This window comes from Pipistrellus hanaki, assembly GCF_964339955.1.
Source record: "Pipistrellus hanaki genome assembly, chromosome: 11".
NCBI lineage: Eukaryota > Metazoa > Chordata > Mammalia > Chiroptera > Vespertilionidae > Pipistrellus > Pipistrellus hanaki.
In genome coordinates, this window is record NC_140513.1 from 43,594,417 (window position 1) to 43,613,017 (window position 18,601).

An 18,601-nucleotide genomic window follows, 5' to 3' on the forward strand; every position below is an offset into this window, starting at 1 on the left:
GACGCTATGAATACACAGCTCTGAAGCACCTCATAAAGATGTAAAGATATATTAAACAGCATTCCCAAAATTGACATTCTAAAGTCCCACCAGTCCGCTATTGTACATCAATTACCAACTAATTAGAAGAGAGCGCTTATGCTGACCCTTCTGTTTTCTCTTGTAATGATTTGCCACGTTAACTGAAAGCTGCTCTGCTCCATAGAGACTCTTAGTATATCAAGATGTTAAATAAAGTTCACCAACGATTAGCCTAGAAATCCAAAGAGGAAATGTAAGCACATTTTACTGCTTTTCCCTCAACAAATTTTCTAGCCATCCCATGGGAATAGAGCAGATGTAATAAGCAAGCCATTACTCTGAAAAACTGAAGTACCAGACCAGCAATGCAGGCCCAGTTTAGTGATTTACTGCTCACTGATGAGGTTTATTGAATCTCTGCTCTGTGTGATAGTATATACTCCAGGGAGTGCAGATACATAAATGAGTTAGGTAGTTCTTGCTTATAATTTAATTTAATAGGCTTAAACCAGGGCTTATCTGTGGGCTTAATCTGTGAAAATAAGTTAATTCCCAGTGAAATTGTTTTACTACTTGCTCTATTAAGACTAGACTTCTATAAATAAATATATACACATATATATATATATATGATGAGAAGAGTGGAGAGAGAAAAGTGCCTCAGTTTCCTCAAAACCATGAACAGGTAATATTTGTTAAGCACTATCTGTGAGCTTGGTGCTGCCCTGGATGAATGGAGTCCTAGGCCTTTGGATTAGTCCTCAAAGTGCTTCTGATGAGTTGGAGAAAGTTTTAATAAACATGTGAAACAATTAGGACACACCCAATCTTAAATGGAATTGCCAAAATCCTGAGCACAGAAAAGAGTTCAAACCAGAAATAGATCTGTATAAAGTAGAGAAGGTTTGTTGGAGGAGGTGAGACTTAATCTGAGCCTGTTAAAAATTGGAAAGGAGACAGTGGTACAAAGAGTAGGCTGGCCAAAGTGAAATGAAGAGAATGTGCTAGGAAAGGTATGGAGGTACTAAGGCCAGAATGTCTTAACTTACCAGCTGTATGACCTTGGGCAAGTTCCTTAAACTCTCTGTGCCTCTGTTTCCTCATCTGGAAAATGGGGTTGCTCATTGTACCTACCTTTATAAGTTTGTCTGGAGAACTAGTAAGTCAATGTATATAAAGCACTTATAGTAGTGTCTAGTACACAAATAAGTATTCTATAAGCCTTAGGCATTCTTATTCTTACTCAAGTACTATTATATTATACAGGACTTCCAAGGCCAGGTCCCCAAAAGAGCTATAATAGGTTTTTAAGAATGGTTGTGATAAGATGAGGGACTATGAAGAGAGCAGTCTAACTATTTCTAGTAATATGGAAACAGAGCAAAGAGTGAAGGCAGGAAACCAAGCTAAAGAGATGTTGCTATGATTTCAGGATGCAGTGATGAGATCTGGACCAGGTCATATTGCAATCAACACAGGGAACAGAGTAACCCCCAAATGACCTTATAAAGAAAATAAATAAGGGGCTGTTGAAGGGCCTGTAAGAAATATTAGATTCCAAATTCTTCTCCATAAATTAAGCTCATGTTTTTTTCGAAGCTGCTTGTTACCCCCAAGACAACCAAAAGAAGAAATTGGATGAGAAATGACAAAGCTGCCTAATAGTGAAACTCCTTACTGTATGAAACAATGACTGGGGACCCCTCTGTCAGAGAGTAGGTGTTAACAAATATTTGCTGGATAAACAAATAATATAACTCTTAACAAAATTTATAAGTTAAGCTGAAACCAGTTTGGCTCAGTGGATAGAGCGTCGACCTGCAGACTGAAAGGTCCCGGGTTCGATTCCGGTCAGGGGCATGTACCTTGGTTGCGGGCACATCCCCAGTAGGGGGTGTGCAAGAGGCAGCTGATCAATGATTCTCTCTCATCGATGTTTCTAACTCTCTATCCCTCTCTCTTCTTCTCTGTAAAAAAAGTATAGTTCAAGGCCACAAATGATGCTGAGAGGTTCCCTCTTCGATATGTGGAAGACAGACAGCGATGCCCGATGAAGACAAGTGTTAATTCATCCTTGTCACTAAATTACCTGAACAAGCAGAAATATTACTACTTTTTCCCTATCCATACTCCTTTCCTGTGAGACACACACACACACACACACACACACACACACACGCTCAATATAAAGGGAATATGGTCTAAGTCATTCAATATAAATAAATGAAACTTTTTCTCAGGATCTAAGATTTGATTCAGAGGCAAAACCCCATTTGATCCTTCATATTATTGACAACTTTCTATCTAAAAGGCAGAGCTTACACTGTTCTCATTAAAAGCTGCTAGGCTACCTTTGTTTTTCCTCAAACAGTAATTCTTCAGGATTATCCAGAGACAAATACTCTATCGTAAGTTTTTCTGCAACATATTGTACATGAGCTTACAAGTCTGGATGAGATGCCCAGAAGACTTAAACCTGAAGAAAAGGCAAATAGTTATGGAGATTATATTTTCTTACATTAAAAATTAAATCAACCATACTTCTAAGAACCAGAAAATACAGTTTCCTGCACCCAGAAGTCCACCAGGGCTGTCTAACTATCTCATACCCTTTGCCTCTGTAGGCGGTAGATTCTTTTGTGTGTGTAGTGAATAAATTTTATTCTTTTTTTATTGTCTAAAATTTGACATATGTCTCCTTTTTCCCTGATTGACCTCCCTGGCCATTCCCACCCCAAGATCAAGCCCCCACCACCCCAGTGTCTGAGTCCATTGGTTATACTAATATGTATGCATACAAGTCCTTTGGTCGATCTCTAACCCCCTGTTCCGAAGCCCATTCGGCAGACCACATATATGGCAAAATATTTGTTGAGCTATTATTTGTAACTAGGGGTCCAGTGCACCAATTCATGCACTTTAAAAGAAACTGTGGGCCACAAGGCTGTGGTAGGCACAGGGGTGGGTCTCACACCATCCTCCATGCCCCCATCCGGCCCCTCCCACCACAGCCCCTGGTCCCCTGTCTGCTGGCAGCCCCACTCCCACTGCCCCCACCACTCCCATGTGCTAACAGCACTAGCCCTGCTTGCACTCGCTGACAGCATGGAGCAATTGGGGCCAGAGCCATCAGCGTGTGCAAGTGGAGCCAGCGCCAGCAGCAGGTGCAAGCAGCAGCTGCTGCCACAATCACCTTTCAGGTGCAGGGGGAGGTGGAGAAGCCCTCGGAGGCAATCAGAGCCAGCAGCTGCCACTCCCACCTGCTGATAGAACCAAGTGATAGAGAGCAGCACTGGCAGTGGGTGCAAGAGGCAGCTCTGGCGCCAGCAGCTCTGGTGCCAGCAGCTCCGGCGCTGGGCGGAACCATGGTGCATAGGAGCAAAGAATTTTCAGTAACCACCAGAGGCTCACCCCTATGACAGCGACCGGCACCCCACCTTGGTCTGGCACCCCCATTACTATCTCCACCATCCCATCACAGCCAATGCCTGCCATGTTCCACAATGCCCTCTTGGTGGTCAGCGCACGTCATAGCGACCGGTTGCTTGGTTGTTCTGCTGTACAGTCTATTTGCATATTAGCCTTTTATTATATAGGATTTGTGCTCCTTTGTCTCTGGGGCTTACAAGAGGGCTAGAATTTGACATTGATTGAGTTCATCCTCTTTTCTAGTCCTGGGTAGGCATCTAAATCTACTGAGATTACTCAGGTGCTCTGAGTTGCCTCAGAGGCAGTAGCCAGGAAAGAGAAGACTGCCCAAAGTCTGGGAAGAACAGCAATTTGATGGTTCCCCAAATAGAGAGACAGTGTTCAGGGAGGGCAGCAAGGGTGGAGTGCATGGTTACCTGGCAAATGTATAAAGGCCAGACTCTAGGTTCCTGTGCCCAAGCAATGCACACAGCATCAGACTTCTAGAAATCATGTGGGCTTGGTCAGCAGTCACCTTAGCAGCTATCTAATGGACCAAGAACCAGAAAAGTACTTAGAATGTTCTCCTCTGTACAAGACCTCAGGATCTGTCTCACCTTGGCAAGATATTGGGTATCCCAACCAACAATGATTGAGATTAAATTTTCTGTTCATCAGTAAGATGAGGTCTTAAAGAGTTTCAGTGCTTCGATTTAAAGAAAATGGCCAAGTAGCTCATTTAGTTAGTTAGAGCATCATCATCCCAATATGCCATGGTTACAGGTTCAATCCCTAGTCAGGGCACCATTTATTATACACATGTGTTGGTAGAGTAAGTCATACCCACTACAGATTCTATTAAAATTAGAAAGATACAAAAACTGAAATACCTACCCTTTGGCTCAAGCAACTTGTTACTGTATAAAATTACGTAACAACAAAACTACCAAAATATAGGAACATGATTCTAGTCAAAAACCTCAACACACTGTAATGTAGTTAGTGTAACTTCCCTTCTTTTTCTTTTATTTAATGCTATTTTTGAACTAAAAAGAGAGGCAGAGTAATCTAAGCATCTCTGTCAACATGATTGGAATATGAGTTAGCATTAAAGTAAATGTGAGTACTTAAGCTCTATACCCTACAGGTATGAATTCAGACACTGTATCAGCAATAACTCTTAATTAATTACATCTACAATTAGGTTAAACAATGTGGAACAGCACCACTGCCAACCAAATTCTTTCTCATCAAAACAAAAAAGCTATCAAAATACAGATTAATGCCAGCATGAAAAAAAAATCTAAATTAAGAGTAATTCCTATGCTATGCCTAAACTTTTTAAATGAGTGGTATTATTTATCTTAGTTGACTGTGAAAGTTGAAACTAAATGTGAATAAAAAGCTGAACACTAATTGAGTTGAAAACCTATTTTCTGAATAATATACAAATTCTTGGACAAGAATTAATAACAAATCATAAGCAATGTTAAGATCCTCTGGCTATGAAAATAAATGGAAAGAGAGAAATATAATCCCTCCCTGATTCTCCAAGGATCAATTAAATTTGAGGTCTTAATTTGGTAGTTAGAGCACGCCTCTTTTATTGCTCCACGTGAACCAAATTATAAATTCAGCCAGAATTTGCTTCCCACTTTGTTCTAAGCATACCCATAACAAAACAAAAAATAACAGGGAAAGGCAGAGAGAGGGCTCACTTTGATCTTCTTGCACAATGAGAGGAACATGAACCTTGATACAAATCTACAGTTTGGAAGGAAATGTTACAATAAATCCTTATGAATCACTGGGTAATACTGGCTCCTTACAATGATCCTGGAAAGTCTGAAGGTTATCTCTAAAAATATTTTCAATAAGGAAGATTGTTTAGACACTAATCTTAGTGAGATCATTCTCTCAGTTCTCAAAATGGAGTCAATATAATTTGCTTCCAAACAAATCCACCGCATCCAATAAGTGCATGAAATTTTAGCACTCAGAGATAAGCATGTTTCAGAGTCACAGTACTTCAATAAACCAAATTATGTTTTACAGCTGAAGGACCCATGAAAAAATAAATCACTTCCACCAAATTTCACAGGTATCCCTTTCCCTTTCTTCTGTCCTGTGGCTATTAAATACAAGTAGACAAACCTACTCTCTAGGTACTGATCTTGTGACATATCCAAAAAAATAAAAATAAAATAATAAAATGCCCTTTCTGTTGAGTATACTGAGCTAACCACAGCAAAACCGTCTGACTGGTGAAAGGATTTTGCTCCATGTTCAGAACTGTAGGACTAAGCCAATGAGTGAAATAGGGAACATGCAACCACCTTCCTGGTTAAGCACAGTAAGTACCTTTGTTTGAAAAGATTTTCCCACTATCTTCTTTCAAAAATGTGTCAATCAGAGTGGTTTGGGGAGGGTGGGAAGATATGGCAACTGGGATCATTGTTATTGTACCGCAGAGGAGAAGGTGAGGGGACAAAGATTGAGAAATCTTGGTCCTGACTGGTTGCTCTGTCACCTGACACCAGCAGCACAAGGAATTCTAGTAACACCTCTGTCCAGAAGAGGAAAGAATAGCTGTGGAAAGAAATTTGTAAAGGAGAGGTATGCAGCTCAACTGACTTGTTTTTTGACATGTAGCCTTGAAAAGAACAATTTTAGCTCAGAAACTTGGCAAATGCCAACTGATTTTTAAAATAAGTTTTAACACTCATTTTACTAAATGCGTGAAGAGAGTGAGGGAGAGAAAGGCCAGGTATCCAAATACAGGGAGGTTGTCAGGTTTCTCTTTCTGTGTCATTTTTATTTAGTCGGTTAAATGAAAATCCAAAACCATATAATTAGGTGGTTGTTTATACATGATTAAGCATGAGCTCATTGGACTTTACATGCCAAAAAGTCAGAGATGTGGTTAAGGGCAAGAAGGAACTATTAATAAAAGGAAATAAAGCTGTAATACATTTTTCACTTATGAATAAAAATAATTCAAAGGTCTCTAGATGGAAAAAGAGAGGGGGGAAAAATCAACCATAGTAGGGACAAGAAACCAGATAATTTTATAAATGGTTAGAATCCAGGAGATATAAAACATAAGCCACTGATACGAAAGCTTTTCCTCCTCTATGATTCTAACTCTATTTTTGTTTCTCGTAATCATAACTCACAATGAGAACATAACAAAACTTACCTGTATTCCATTTCTTTAGAATCATTCTGGGAAACATTTAAGCAGGAACACACTGTTCATTTAAAAGAGTTACTTGTTCTCTTCATAACTGTCTTCACCAGCAATCCTCTCGGGAGAAACCAATAGCTTTCAGCTCCCTTGAGAAAGGTAAATGCCCTTTCATTTTCACAAATGCAGGATTTTTCTTCCCAGAATGAAGTGAGCCCATCAAAAGCGAGGTTTAACTGACTATAAACTTCATGAAAGTAAAGGCAGACCTTCCCAGATCCCCCAGAGAATCTGTGGCCTTAAGTTGGGGCTCTGAAAAGTGATAAATCAACTACTCACAGATCAAACACAAGCTATGAATGGAGTCAACAGGCAGTTCTTTCAGATGACAGAGAAGAAGCTGAGCTAGGATCAGCCTACTTAGTCCAACATAGGCAAGGTTTGCAAGTTACCACTACAACTGTATCCTACTGGGAAAATATACCAGTACAGGTCACCTCTGGAGGCCACCCAGGCAAATGCAAAATGAACCCAGAGGTGGCTCGGCTGTGTGTACTATAGTCTACAACCAAACAAGTCTTGTAGTTGCCAATGTTGTGACTAGTACTTTCACACGTGACTCCGATGATATTATATAGCCCACTGACCAGAACAACACTACCTAAAACTAAAAATGGGTAAATCCCATAGAAAGCTAATACATATTCCTTAAGACTGAAGTTAAAATGAATGTAATAACATTCAGAAAGCCCATAGTGCCTCAGAAGCATAAACACTGACTTACAGCCTGATTCAGAGCAATATTTCCAAGTCTGTCAGAGGGTCTCGGTCTCTCTCTCTCTCTCTCTCTCTCTCTCTCTCTCTCTCTCTCTCTCTCTTTCTCTCTCCTTCTTCCCCTCATCCTCTCTCAAAATAAGCAACAGACAGTTCAGATTCCCAGAGAATCTTCAATGCTATACATATCTGCCTATTGCAATTTAAACAGAATATGCTTCATTTAAACCTATATGATGAATTACAAAATATAGAAACTTATAAAATAATTATTTTCAAGAAACTAAGATGATGCATTTATAAGAAAAAGCAGACATTTTAGACAAAGCACCATTCTCATAACTAATTTGACAATTTTAACCTACAAAGCCTTATATGTTATCTATGTGTCTTTCATGAAATATGTACTTTGTTCTAAAGATACTTTCTAATTAATTAATAGTTTGGACAAATTCAACCCCTAATATATTCATTTAGTGTTGAAGTCCACACAAAAATGAGAAGAAAATACATTTTGACAAAACCAATTCTTTAAAAGCTAGAGATCCATAGATTTTTCTCTTTAATGTTGAAGAAAGGGGAGAAATTGTTCTAAATTAATAAATATTGATTATTTAAAGTTTAATAACTACTGTGGTCTCAGATAAGAAATGTGATCATTTATTCCTAAACAATGTGTGGCATGTAACTCAAAACCGCTTTTCATCAATAATTAATATTAATAATTAACAAGTATAAACAACAAAAATACCTTTTGGAAATGTTTCAACCAGGCCCTTTCCTCATTCCACAGCCTGCCTATTTGCCCCCCTTTACCCTCTATGTGGGGTTAATAACTAAACTTCCCTCATCTCTGACATGCAACACTACCCAGCAGCAATCTTCCCAAGAATGTGCTCAAAAATACATACGACTGAAAAGAATAAAAGTCTTATCAAAGCCACCTGAATCTGGCCAACGGATTTCTAAATTAGCATCTATAGTTACAGTCTACTCAACGGTAAATTCTATTTTTCTCCAGTAAAGAGAGAACCCTGAAAAAAGTTCACCTCAATCACCTATTCTCCTACCTAGAGATAGAATGTCCTGTCTTTAACTCAAGGAGTAGACTAGTAACAAAAATTAAACATAAACACAGCAGAAGGGGAGGATAATGCAAAAACTACTCATTTAACAGAAGACAGAACCAATGTACCAGGGTTGTATTTGGCACTCGTTCTAAAGAACATGCAATTGGCTTTCTTTAAATTTAATTTTATTTTTTTATTAAATTATTATCTGTGTACATATTTTACCATTGCCCCCTCCTCCATACAATTGGCTTTTTAAAACTACATTGCTATTCTTTCTCCATGTTGGTTGTCCGTGGAATAGCATCTTTCAGAGTGAAACACGTTACCAAATTTAAGGCCTCTCGCTTTTATAGACACTCTGCCACAGCACTTGACATCTGCACTGTAGGTAATAGCCTAAGAAGTTCCTAAAGTTCAGCATCATGCTATTTTAATTTCTTTCAGCAAATACAAATTGTGCAACCCCCCAATTCCCTTCCTCCAGGTACCTCCAGTCCATACATTACCATTATATCTCCTGAAAAGTGATCAGGATCATCAGCAAAAGCACCTCATGCCTTAGTTATTCATGTTCCCAGGCCTGCTTGGTAAGTGACATTTAAAAGGGTTAGAAGAAGCCCTCCCACTGGGCAGCTTCCAAGGGCAGTGTTTGTGTAAACCTGCAGGGATGAAGGTGTTTACATCTTTTTCTGGGGTGGGAGCCTCAGACAGCCTGACATAGTACTTTGCATACATTTCCTGAGCTATCTGCTCTTTGGTTATATAAAGAATGAGCAGTGGGAACATCGAGGACGCCTAGGACATTCAGCAAAGGCTGGCGTGCAGAGAGGAAAGCATCTGACGAATGCAACCTGAGAAACAACGTCTCCCTTCAAGGGGAACAGCTGGTGAAGTCAGCCGCTGGCCTGTGCGGACAATGCCGGGCAGGTCGTTAACTCGCCGGGTTCAGACGGCGATGAGCTCACCCACCTTTCTGGAAGTGCTATTTTAGCTGCTGAGTATATACAAATAAAACCCATAATTTTCTAATGGCTAAACTAGGAATGTGGTCGAAAATAACTAACTCTCTGAGAACCCTGCAGAAGCCGCTCAGGGAACTCAGGAAGGTGATTCTGCAGTCTGTTCAGGTCTGCACATATCTTTACAATCACTACATATGTTATTAGCTTGAAAATAAGCAACCACATAAGCAAATCACAATTTTTTTAAAAAAAAAAGTTAGGTGGTTATTGCCGCATTGTTTTCTTCATCTCCTTTTCCCTTTTGCATAGGAAATAATAAGTTAGTCCTTAACTAAACAAAAGAGTTAACATTTAACTTGAACACTGAGCACACTGTAGCTCTCAATCCCTCCCCCCTCTCTCTTATTATAGTGAAAATGGGTTCAGGAAAACTCTCACTAATTATTGCTGATCCTGAATGAGATACAGCTACATCAGTTTCATTGCTGCAGTTCCAGGAGGCCCCAGTTTCTTTACCAACACTCTGCATCAGGCAGCCAGAATCCCTGACCACCCGCCTGCACACACCTCTAAATCCCCTCATAATCAAAGATCAGCTCAAATGCCAGCCATCCTTGAAATACATCTAGATTCCTCTCTTATATCACAATTTTATGGTGTTTTTATCTATCCTCCAAGTTTCCAGGTAATGCTACTTTTGCATCTTTTGTGTATTTGATCACTTCTATAGTACCTCTACCTACCTTTCCCCTTAACTGGCAGTTCCAAGAGAACAGGGGATGTTCTCTATCTTCCTTTCTCTCCACCCCTTACTCCCAGAGTACTAGGCCTGCAAAGGGCAGACAATCACTATGGACAGGTAATGGCCAGACCACAATTGTTTAGCACATACAACTGCAGCTTGTACAAGTAGGTGGGGGGAGAGCTAAAAGAAGAATAGAATTTTATTATTTAAAATTCAGAGATTGCTGAAACGGGTTTGGCTCAGTGGATAGAGCGTTAGCCTGCAGACTGAAAGGTCCCAGGTTTGATTCCGGTCAAGGGCATGTACCTTGGTTGCGGGCACATCCCCAATAGGGGGTGTGCAGGAGGCAGCTGATCAGTGTTTCTCTCTCATCGATGTTTCTAAATCTCTATCCCTGTCCCTTCCTCTCTATAAAAAATCAATAAAATATATTTTTAAATAAAAATAAAAATAAAATAGGGAGATTGCTGGGAGGCTCTGAGTGGGAGTGGCAGCAGGAAGACTCTTCTGTTGTCCCTGACATTTCTAACCTGCTCTCCTCTCTCACTCCCCACCTGTTGGACTCTACATCTCACTGCCTACACAGCACACAGTTCCTCCCTACCAATGCAGCGCATTCCAAACTGTTTGACTTGTAGCCTTTTCTGTGAAGTCCGCTATGGAAACAGAAGTATATCAAACCTCTCTCCTCTAACTCTTCTTAGCTATTCGTAAGTACCATAAAGAAGGTGAAGGGCTTACCTAGCTCTTGACACAATGATTGTATTTCCTCACCAAAAACCTATATTATTAATTACTGTTGCTATCCTATATAATAAAAGGCTAATATGCAAATAGAACAAAAAGCAGAACAACAGAACTGAACAACTGGTTGCTATGACGTGCACTGACCACCAGGGCGCGTGCATGGAACATGGTGGGTGTTAGCTGCGGCAGGATGGTAGAGCAGGTGAGTGGGGGTGCTAGACCAAGGCACGGGTGAACCTCTGGTGGTTACTGAAAATTCTTTACTCCTGAGTGCTGCAGTCCCACCTGCTGCCTGCAACAGGCATGGCCCCTATCTCTCAGCACTGTCAATGGGTGCAAGCAGTGGCTGATGGCCCTGATTGCCCCTGAGGGCTTCTCCACCTCCCCCTGCTCCTGAAGGGGGATCAGGCAGCAGCCACCTCTCACACCTGCTGACAGTGCCGACCTGGATCACACCTGCTACTGGTGTGGTCCCAATTGCTCCATGCTATCAGTGGGTGCAAGCAGGAGTGGGGCTACTGGCAGACATGGGACCAGGGGCTACAGTGAGAGGGGCCAGGCAGGGGCATGGAGGATGGACTGAGACCCGCCTCTGTGCCCACTGCAGCTTTGCGGCCCAGAATTCCTTTCAAGATGCACAGATTCATGCACAACAACAGTGCACCTACACAAAATAAAACATTAATGAAAGGCTTACTTGGTAACAGGGGATGATGCGTGGCTCTATACCTGGATTAATCCATTCAGCTCAGACCACTCTGATTATTATCATCCCATTTCACAGAGGAGGCAACCTCAGATTTTGAAAACATACCGTATTTTCTGGCGTATAAGACGACGTTTGAAATGAAAAAAAAAGCCTGCTCAGATTGGCCAGAGTCAGAGAGGCGGTCTATTAAAAAAAAAAAGAACTGGTGTTGCCTCAGAAGTGGGAGGTAGTCTTATACAACGAATATAGGCCTAAACCTATGTTTTAACTGTAAAATTAGGGAGTCGTATTATACGACGGAAAATACGGTAGTAACTTGATAAGAATGATAATTCAAACCCAGGTAGTCCCACTCCAAAAAACATGCAATGATGTCTATGGGCTCATACATCCTTAACCACTACCCATCACACAACTGGACAAATACTATTAAAAGCAGAGGAGATAGAACTATTGAAAACCTATTCTTCTCCCAGAATTGGAGCAAACACTATCCACAGCCTCCAATATCTTAATTTCCATATATAAGTAATAGTTAGGAATGTTAATCTTTTTAAATATATTTTATTGATTTTCTTACAGAGAGAAAGGGAGAGAGATAGAGAGCTAGAAACATCGATGAGAGAGAAACATCGACCAGCTGCATCTTGCATACCCCCTACCGGGGATGTGCCCGCAACCAATGTAGATGCCCTTAACCAGAATCGAACCTGGGACCTTTCAGTCCGCAGACCGACGCTCTACCGCTGAGCCAAACCGGTTTCAGCAGGAATGTTAATCTTAATTTGTTCTGTGTCAGTGCCATAAACGGTATCATGCATGCAAGTATAAATAGATGACACTATTTAACCTTTACATTCATAGTTTAAATGTCTATTATATTACCCCTCTAACTTTGATACATAACATTAACTTCATTTGTCATTCACTCATTTAGTAATTAAACTACCTGGTAAGAGCAGGTAAAACAGAGATCAAGAGAATCACAGGACAAAGTAGTGTCTGATAAAATAAGGTAACATGAAAAAGTTGTTGCAATACTGAGGAAATGATGATGATGAAAATGATGAGGGTGATATTTAGGAATATAATATGAAAATACTGGTCTGCATAAGGCTTATCATAGGTTTACTAATTTTCTATTCATTCAATAAACAATCTTGAGTGGGCAGAATTCACCAGGATATAGATTAGTGATATAAGAACATTACACACACACCAACACACACACACACACACACACACACACACACACAAGCAAAGAGACAATTACACAATATGTAATAATAATAAATCCTAGTGAATCGCTGGGTAATACTAGCTCCTTACAATGAGCCTAAAAATTATGAATTTTGAAGAACAGTGGAGGAAATGTAAATAAAAATGTGCAATAAAAAGTAAACATGAGGTGCCTTGAAGGGGCAGCCTTCCATGTAGGTTTGACATTTATAGGCCCCTTTCTATTGGAAATAAATCTAGCTTAAAACAATGCAAATAAAGTCTTACAGGGTATTTTTTCTAAAATCTTGCTTCAGTAAACCAAGATTTCATCTTTCAAAATTGCACTGACCTAAAGCAGAGTGTAACCAACTACCAACTGTCTCCAGGTGTGCTGGGGAGAGAGAAATGGATGTATGGGTAGGCATGATACATGGTATGAGGAAAACAGAGAGGTCTACACCACAGGCAAGTCACTAATCCAGGATCCAAAATTTGCTCTGCAGCAATGCAACTGTATGAACTTGACCAAATCATTTAGACTAAACCTCCCTGACAAGCAAAGCTTGGTGAGATCATCTGACAAACTATCCAGCACCAGCTTGGCACCAAACAGATGCTCAATAAATGTCATCTTCCTTTCTACCTGCAGACCACACCTGAAAACATTTTCTCTCTCATAATCTAGACTACATTTAAACCAGAATAAATGATAAAATCATTTCAAGGGGTTCCCCTCAGGAGAGAAAGATGTATGCCTCTCCCACCATGCTTTAAATTCACAGATGAATATGCCAAGAAGGAATAATAGAAGTTGTATTTCCAACCTCCTTCTTTTATAGATGGTAAAATCAAGGCAACAGATGTAAAGTAACTCTCCCCAGGCCACACCATAAATGGCATAGTCAGGACAAAAATTAAAAAAATCAGGTGCCCAACTAACCCCACACTATACTGTAGGCTATTACTTTTATTAGACTGTCAGTTATAAATGATGCTTAGTGGTGCAAGTACCTCTGAGGCAGTTACAAATGTCTTTCATCTTTAATAGAGAATGAAGAGGGCACCTTGTGGACTCCTCCTCCACAAGCATGGGGTTTGGGAAAAGAGCATCCATGAAGAAATGAAGAGGAACAACCACAGAGGGATCAAGGATGAAAAAGGATACAGAGAACCTTACTTTAAAACTGTGCCTAAAGATTAACTCCATTCCTGTCATTTCTCTCTCATTAACTCCACTCTTGTCCATTTCTCTCTTCCCTCTCCCTCTCCCTCTCCCTTTCTCTTTCTCTCTCACGTTGTTACATCTCTAATCTATGTCCTGAAAAAATGTAAAAATGCTCCAAACAGATTTCTCTCTATCTCTTAAGTCTAAAAGCCTAGAGGATACAAAAGCCATCACTCTCCCAGATCAGAGACAAAATGTTTAAATTTTCAGAAGAAAAGAGAAATGAGATTGTTGACCTTCAACTGTTTAAAAAATAGGTTCAGTCAATTGTTGGCAAAGATGCGGAGAAAAAGGAACACTCATGCACTGCTGGTGGGAATGCAGACTGGTGCAGCCACTGTGTAAAATAGTATGGAGTTTCCTCAAAAAGTTAAAAATGGGACTCCCATTTGACCCAGTAATCACACTTCTATGAATATATCCTAAGAAACTAGAAACACCCATCAGAAAGAATATATGCACCCCTATGTTCATAGCAGCACAATTTACAATACCTAAGATTTGGAAACAGCCTAAGTGCCCATCTGCAGATGACTAGATCAGAAAACTACACAATGGAATACTATGCTGCCATAAAAAAGAAGGAATTTTTTTCCATTTGCAGAAACCTGGATAGAATTGGAGAACATTATGCTAAGTGAAATAAGCCAGTCAATGAAAGAAAACTACAACATGATCTCACTCATTTATGGATAATAAAGAACATTATAAACCGATGAACAAAAAGATAGATACAGAGTCAGTAAAGTATCAAAAAGACTGTCAAATTACAATGGGAAGATTAGGGAGAGGTGGGGGAGATAAGAGATCAACTGAAGGACTTGTATGCATGCATATAAGCACAATCAATGGACGCAAAACCAATGGACGCAAAACGCTGGGGGGGGGGGTGAGGACATGTATAGGAGTGGGGTTGGAGGGGCAATGTAAGATATACACATATAATACCTTAATTTAAAAAATGGGGGGAAAAGATAGGTTCAGTTCAAATCTCCCTAAACCCTAAGTTTTAGTAGAACCACTGTTGAACCCTAGGTATTAATGGAAACCAGGACCTGCTTATTTATCTGCCAAATGTAAATGGGCCACAGAACCAAATATTCAGGCTGCTCAGCAAGAGCAAAAACCTCATTAAAAAAAGGGAAAATCTAATAAGCATATCAAACTTAAAAACATAACTTTTTAAAAGATTCCCATCTCAAAGAAAGTTTAAAAGCAATGAATAAAGCTATAGGGCAATTATTTCCTAGTATAATAATTGCCCAGAATAATTGTCCAATTAGCATTTATGCACTGAGCAAATTCCTTTGCATTGTGGCCTTACTGTCTCTGTCTTTGCTTGAAAGAAAAAAAATCTGCCTTCAAGAGTTCAAAATAATAAAAGAGTTATTCATTATGTTAAGAAATTTGGATGGAGTCCCCATGACACAGGGATCTGGCCTTGTAATAAAGTTTGATAATGAAGCATAAGAATCATATGTTCCTACTTAAACTTACTAATGCCCTCAACAGCCAGGGCAAACCCTAACTGAAGGTTTCAAGGAAAAAAGAACCTTTGGCCAAAACTGGTTTGGCTCAGTGGATAGAGCGTCAGCCTATGGACTGAAGGTTCCCAGGTTCGATTCCGGTCAAGGGCATGTATCTTGGTTGTGGGCACATCCTCAGTAGGGGTTGTGCAGGAGGCAGCTGATCGATATTTCTCTCTCATCAATGTTTCTAACTATCTCTTTCCCTTCCTCTCTGTAAAAATTCCATATATATATATATATATATATATATATATATATATATATATATATATATATATATATATATATATAAAAGAACCTTTGGAAGGTGACAGAACCAGAGTCATTTGGAATTAAGACCCTAAGTGCTCCTTGGGATAAACTCTTACCTCTTCATAGCCCTCTCAAAAAGTAAAAAGAAATAAAAGAACTAGGAAACATGAAAATACCATTTAAAATTAAATTATGTTCAACAAGTATTTATGGGTCATCCAGTTCATGCAGGTCTTTACACTATGAAAATGTAACTTCAAATCCTCCCAATCCCATATTCCTCCTAATCAACCAACAAGTAGCACCATTTTCCCCCACTTTTCTTCAAACTTCTATTAAAAATACTGCTTCCACCTGGCCTGCGTGGCTCAGTGGTTGAGTATTAACCTATGAACCAGGAGGACACAGTTTGAGTTCCAGTCAGAGCACATACCTGAATTGCAGGCCCCATCCCCAGTCAGGGATGTACAGGAGGCAGCCAATCAATGATTCTCATCACTGTCTTTCCCTCTCCCTGGCTCTCTGAAATCAATAAAAATATCTATAATAATAAAAGTGTAATATGCTAACTTGACCAACAGCTGGATGACCTTCCAGACATTATTCTGGACATCCTTCCTGATGAAGCTGTGGTGGCAGGGACCAAGGCAAAGGTGGTTAGGGGCAACCAGACAGGCAGACTCGCAGTTAAAGGTGATCAGGCAGGTGAGTGGTTAGGAGCCAGTGGTTCTGGATTGCAAGAGAGAGGTCTCAATGCCAGTTTAGGCCCAATCTAGTCAGACATCCCCATAGGGGTCCCAGATTGCAAGAGGGTGCAGGCTAGTCTCAGGGACACCCTCCCGACCCCCCACCATGCACGAATTTCATTCACTGGGCCTCTAGTGTGTGTGTGTGTGTGTGTGTGTGTGTGTATTTAAACCTCCTATTCCTCCAAAACCACTCAACCACAAAGAGTGTGTGAACCTCAAGAAGGCAGAATACATTTCAACCAAAAGAAAGACTTTCTAGCAATCAGAAGTGACTGAGAACACTGTAGAGCAGGGTTCTTATCCCTGAAAGAATACAAAAAGGAATTGCCAAGATATCGCATAAAATGTGGGGGAAAGGAATGGGAAGAAAAGATTTCTAAAGTCATTCTCAACTCTTTAAAACACACAAAGAGGCTTAAAATAGAGTGTAAAAAAAGTTTTACATTTTTAAGTAAGTTATGAAAATGTGCAATGCCCTCATCTAAAGGCTATTTTTTGTACATCTTTCCATTCTAGGCTATCACACTATGTGATCAGAGGCACATAATTTAACTTCTCAAGGCCTCAGATTTATCATTATTTAAATAAAGGTAATGGATTAAGTCACATGTGTCAAACACAAGGCCCGCGGGCCAAATAAAGCCCGCCAGGCCTTGCAATGTGGCCCGCACCGCGCTGTCATCACTGCACTCCGCTGTCAGTTTATGACATTGTCAGTTTATGACTGTTCAGTAAACCATTCGGCCCACGATTTAGGCTGGATTTTAGATTTTGGCCCCTTCTCTGATTGAGTTCGACACCCCTAGATTAAGTAATCTCTCAAATCTCTTCCAGCTCATTTTCTAAGTAAACTTATCTCCCCTTTTCATTCCATTAAATTTTAAGAATTCTGTCCACCTATAACATTCAACAGAATCATCTAACAGTCACTATATATGAAAAGAAAACCCAACAAAGTGCCAAATATAAATATGGCAAAAGCAACAGGTTTATTATATATCGATTATAAGTTTCAAAATATAATGAAAAAAAATTATTAAAAATGCCTATGGCCCAGCCAGTGTGGCTCAATGGTTGAGCATCTATTATGAACCAGAAGATCACAGTTCAATTATGGTCAGGGCAGATGCCTGAGAAGATGGGCAGGAAGAGATTAACCAAAAAATTTAAATGCATATATGCATACCCATGGACAGACAATAGTGTGGTGAAGGCCTGGGGAAGAGATGGGAGGGGGAGAAGGGCAGACATCTGTAATACTTTGAACAAAAAAAGATAAATTAAAAAATAAAAGATATTTGTGATGATACAGTTTTAATAAAAAAAGAAAGCAAACTTGCCCTAGACAGTTTGGCTCAAGTGGATAGAGTGTCAGCCTATGGACTGAAGGGTCCCAAGTACAATTGTGGTCAAGGGCACATGCTCAGGTTGCAGGCTCGATTCCCAATAGGAGGCATTCAGGAGACATTCAAACAATGATTCCTCTCATCATTGATATTTCTCTTTCTCTCTCTCTCCTTCTCTCTTCCTTTCTGAAATCAATAAAAAATATTTTTTTAAAAAGAAAGAAAACTTGATTAAATAAACATAGTACATTTTCCACACATATAGAAAATCATATTTTCAAAAATTCTAAAATACATGAAAGTTCATAACATAATGTGGAGAAAGAGAACACAAAACTTTATTTAGAAACTAGAGGCCTGGTGCATGAATTTGTTGCACAGGTGGGGTCCCTCAGCCTGGCCTGCGATCAGGGCTGATTGGAGCCAGCCAGCCATAGGGAGGGACTGTGGGAGATTGGCTAGCCACAGGAGGGTTGGCTGTGGGAGCACACTGACCCAATGGTCAGTGTGCACCATAGCTACCAGCTGGTCATCCAGGTGACTGGATGACCAGCTGGTCGTCAGGTTATAATGTCGCTTAGGCTTTTATACATATGGCTTTACCATCACTATTATCTGTCACAGCTATTTACAATAATGTATCTTCTAAAAAA

General features: G+C 39.9%; 1 protein-coding gene across 6 annotated transcripts in view; it reads right to left on the reverse strand.

Moving 5' to 3' along the window:
• GLIS3 (GLIS family zinc finger 3) overlaps window positions 1–18,601 on the reverse strand; it is a 430,490-nt gene that overhangs the window by 300,539 nt on the left and 111,350 nt on the right. Inside the window, exon 1 of one of the 6 annotated variants that reach the window (XM_084899487.1) lies at window positions 6,629–6,648. The exons of the other annotated variants lie outside the window; for them this stretch is intronic. The gene's annotated coding sequence lies outside the window, so the exon portion shown is untranslated. Of the gene's footprint in view, window positions 1–6,628; window positions 6,649–18,601 lie in introns of those variants that run through there. 6 annotated transcript variants of the gene reach the window in all.